At 35.3% G+C, this 5,017-nt stretch overlaps 1 pseudogene; it reads left to right on the forward strand.

Moving 5' to 3' along the window:
• The first annotated feature begins 3,162 nt into the window (after nt 1–3,162).
• LOC122239989 lies at nt 3,163–3,241 on the forward strand (annotated as a pseudogene).
• The last annotated feature ends 1,776 nt before the right edge of the window (nt 3,242–5,017 follow it).

The following is a 5,017-nucleotide window of genomic DNA, read 5'->3' on the forward strand; positions in this document are numbered from 1 at the left end:
ATGAAGAGTCACTTCTCTGGATTTATTTCTCTCCTAATTTCAAGTGGATTTCTGGGTTGGACTGGCTCCTTCTTCTACAATAACGGAACTCTTGATTTGTATCTGGCCACATGACTTTATAACAGAGACTTCATTTCCCAGCTTATCTTGCAGCCATTCGTGACCATGTGACTAAATTTTGCTAACTGAGATGTAAGGGTGGTATGTGTCACTTCTAAAGCATGTTCTTAAGAGGAAGATCCGTGCCCTTCTCTTCCTGACTCCTGGTACTTCTTTGCTGCTGCCTACAAGGTGAATATGGTAGCTGATCATCTGGGACTATGTGGATTAGTTCAACGGTCTTGGTATGATGGAGAAACAAGGTAGAAGTCCAGGCCCCTGTGTGATAATCCAGGTACATCTGTCTTGTACTACCTTCCAAATGTTTACATGAGAAATACTTCTATCTGATGTAAGCAATTATTATTTTGGGTTTTTGTTATACACAGCTGAAGTGATTTCATATACAATATATTTTACTTCTGTAATGTTCAATTTTTTTTAGAAAAAGTGAAAGATGAGGAAATCATAATAAGCAAGATCTTTGACAACAAGGCACTTGCAGAGTGAACATACTTGGTATCATTCTCCAAAATAAAACTAAATAAAATTGGCAAAATTTTGAAGTGGAAAAGTTGTTTAGATGTTTTCCCTCATATGATTCTTTTTTATTTATTTATTTTTTTTATTTAAAAAAATTTTTTTTAACATTTTTATTTATTTTTGAGACAGGGAGAGACAGAGCATGAACAGGGGAGGGTCAGAGAGAGGGAGACACAGAATCGGAAACAGGCTCCAGGCTCTGAGCTGTCAGCACAGAGCCCGACGTGGGGCTCGAACTCACGGACCGCAAGATCATGACCTGAGCTGAAGTCGGCCGCTCAACCGACTGAGCCACCCAGGCGCCCCTTCCCTCATATGATTCTTAATGAATCTCAAGTTTGTAGTTTTCTTTGGCTTTGACCACACAAATCACTTTTTAGCAGGGATCATTTCTCTCAGTCAAAATAAGTAAAATTAAAACAGAGTTTTAAGTGTCTTTGCTTTGGGCAGACTTACACAGATACCGTTTCTCTGATGACATTCTTTCTTGACTCCCCTGAGATATAACCACTGGAGAGTTGTCTCTGTAAACAAGTTAGCCAAGAAGCTGCGTCTTTTGGAACTTTAATCAATATTTATCTGATAGTTGAGATACAACTCTTGAACAAGATTATTTTAAATGATATATTAAATGATTAATTCTTTGGTAATTCATCATCTCTTTGAGATAAGTCTTTGATTATGAATCACTAAGAACAAGTAGTGTTCTTTAATTTCAAAAGGTTCAGTTACCTCTTCCTACTTGGTCTGTATCTTGAGCAGCTGTCCAGGGTACTTAAAATTAATTACTGTAAATACTTAAATTACAGATTTTTTCCCTTTTTTTCTTGGATTGTGGGTTTTGAGAAAATGAAGCTGCTTTTTACAATAATTTAGTTTTTCCATTTTGAACAAGACTTTGAATAATGATAAAGAATAATGGTAATAAATAAAATATTTGCGATTGCCTATGTAAATCATATTAGAAAGATTGTACAACACTGAAAACAATGTTATGATGTTTGGCTTATGGTATAGAGATAATATAAATTAAAGATTATGTGTGTAAACGTTATGAACTTAAGGGACATTGACCCTAACCAACCCCTAGTGAAAAATTTCTTCATCGGAATTCCTAGAAGGTAGTCATCTTGTTCTGCTAAAATACCTCCAAGTAAGGGATGCTCAGCACCTCCAGAGGTGGTCCTCTTTAGTTTCTGTATAGTGGAAAACTTCTTTCTGCTCTGGAACTTAATCTAGCTCCTTATGTGTTTCATCATTCCATCCTTCTGGAGCAGCGTTCTAATTTTTGTATTCTCATCCTTTTTTGTGGAGAATGAAGGGAAAACTAATTTCCTGTTCCCAGAGCTTCAATGTTAAGTATTTGAATTGCTTTGCTCCAAACTATGCCCACTTCCTGAATGACCATATAAGACAACAAAGCACCTATTTCTGAGTTCTGTTCAAAATCAAAATCCTAATATGTTCATAATAATCCATTGATGATTTGATAGCAAAGCAATACATAATTACAGAGTGTACAGCAAATGAAGACTTTAAACTTCTCTTATTTATTGGTTGTAATAACTTGAGACTTGCTTACTATTCAGATGGTTGTTCTCAAAGTGTAGGCTGAGGAGTTTATCAGGGTATCACTATTTTACAATAATACCAAGACACTACAGTATTTGCTTTCTTTGTTGTGGATGTCTGAACTGATGATGCAAAAGCACTGGGAAGTAAAACGGCATTAGAGTGAATCAAGCTGTACTGGTAGTCACTGTATTCTCCCCTGCCACATATTCACAGTAAAGAGTTGCCTGTATCATTTAAGAATATCCTTGATGAAGCAGTAAGAATTATTAACTTTATTCAATCTGGACCTTTAAACACATATCTTCCAAATATTCTTTCTGCTGAAGTGGGAAGTACACATAAAGTACTCTTATTGCAAATTTCTAATTCTCTCTCTAAAAAAAAGTACCTGTGCTATTGGAACAAAAAAATACTTGTGCCATTTCTTGAATTATGAGCTGAGCTAGCCATGTTTTTTTTTTCCCATGGAACATTGTTTATACTTGAAAGTATAACTGACACACTATGGTTATTCAGATGTGGGTATTTGGCAGACATTTTCTTGAAAATGAATACAATGCATCTATGACTTTGAAGATACAACTGACAGAGTTCGGTTGCCAATAATAATATTTGAGATTCCAAGTGAAAATTAGTATTTAAGAAGCTTGTATTTGCTATTGTGAGCTTGACAGCTTCCCAATATGTAAAGACTTTACTGATCAGATGGGTAGTGATCTTAATAAATGTGATTTTCTGATATTGTGCAATGAAATGTGTTAACATTTGGAATATTTGCAGAATACAGTCAAAGTGTTTTAAAAATCATCACTGCTTGATGATACAAAGTCATGCATCAACCAAAAAACAATCTATAGTTCAATGGATTTCAATGATTAGAATATAACAAATTTATTGTTATAATTCCAGATTCTACAGTGCAGCTAAGTTTTAAGAATCACTACTGTGTTGTGTGAAAGGTTAGCTCTCCCCTTGACAAGGATGGAAGAGGCCCTTGGGCCTGACAACATAACCACATGTGTATGGTAAAGAAATTACTACTTAATGAGTGTTGGTGTAATAACAAAGAATAATATCCAGTTATTAATTCTTTAGTATTTACACATATCTCTGTGTGAAGTGAATTTTCTTCACATACTTAAACCAAAACAACATACTATAGCAGGTTGAATGCAGAAAAGATATGGGAGTCTGGCTCTCTTATACAGAGCCAGGTATTTGAGAAAACCAAAAATATAAAACAATATCACTCTTCTGGTTTTTTTGTTTGGAGAAAAATAGTTAATTTTTAATTGAAAATGTTATTTATGTTAACATGTAATGAGTTCATCATTTTTTATCATTTTTAAATGACCTTGATGAATAAGACATTTCTACATGTATTTAAATTTTGACTGCATTAAATATTGATAAATGTGATATGTATCATCCTAAGCTCTTTGAGTGGCCCGAAAACATTTAAGAGTTAGAGGGGACTTGAGACAAAAACAGTTGTGAATGACTCCACTAGGGATATTCTGGTCAAAGTTTGCAGCAAGTCATACCCTCCTTCATTCCAAAAGATTGGCAAACAAACAAACAAACAAACAAACAAACAAAAAACAAAACAAAAAAACAGAACCAATGTCTTCATTCTAATAACCAATAGTATTGTATTTACACTTTGTTAAGCTATTTTATTTTATGCCTCTACACATCTTGCACACAGTTAATGCCAGAATTTTACTGCCCTTCGTGTAAACTAGAACTTGAAGCCTTTAAAAAAGTGTACCAAACTCCATGGAACACCTGCAGTATTTTTATCTGTTACCTTTCTTGATTTTGATAAAAAAAAAATTAGTCATTCATAACTGCAGGTATAATGTCCTGGAGTTTAAAATAAATAACTGCTTGAAATTTTCTCTCTCATGCTTGCTCTCTTCTCTGTCTCTTGCAAAATAAATAAATAAACTTTAAAGTGAAAAAGGGCACCTGGGTGGCTCAGTCAGTTAAGCATCCAATCTTGGTTTCGGCTAAGGTCATGATCTCATGGTTAATGAGATTGAGCCCCATGTCAGGCTCTGCAGTGACTTGGGATTCTCTCTCCCCTCTCTCTCTCTGCCCCTCCCCCGCCTTCTCTCAACATACATAAATAAACATTTAAAACAAAAGGTATTTCCCAGTTGACTGTCCTCTCATGTCTATCAGTAACTAGTATCATTTTGGAGACTTTTTCACTGTAATAGAAATGAGATGTACCTGAAAAAGTTTAAACTGATAAAAAATAACTAATGAAATTAATGGGATAATTAAATATTTCTGTGCTCTCAGAGTTTAAAAAAGGAAGAAAAAAACAGAAGTAGTCAAAAATGAGAGTGAGTCATTCTAAAGGTGACTCTGAAATTCTCTCTGATCTAGTTTTAAACGCCTCAAAGATGGAAAATAAATAAGGACAGTGGAGAAAAGAAAACTCGCTGCCAATCCACCACCTATAGATGACCACTATAAACAATTGAGGTATGTCTTTTGGGGTGCCTGGGTATCTCAGTCACTTAAGCAACCCATTCACGATTTCGACTCTGGTCATGACCTCACAGTTCGTGAGTTGGAGCTCTGCATCAGGCTCTGCACTAACAGTGTGGAGCCTGCTTGGGATTCTCTCTCACCCTCTCTTTCTGCCCCTCCCCTTTTCATTCTCTCTCTCTCTCTCTCTCTCAAAATAAATAAATAAACGTTAAAATGAAAAAGGGCACCTGGCTGGCTTAGTCAGTTAAGCATCAGACTTTTGACTTCTACTCAAGTCATGATATCACGGTGGTGG

The sequence above is a fragment of the Panthera tigris genome, chromosome B3 (genome assembly GCF_018350195.1).
Source record: "Panthera tigris isolate Pti1 chromosome B3, P.tigris_Pti1_mat1.1, whole genome shotgun sequence".
Taxonomy (NCBI): Eukaryota; Metazoa; Chordata; class Mammalia; order Carnivora; family Felidae; genus Panthera; species Panthera tigris.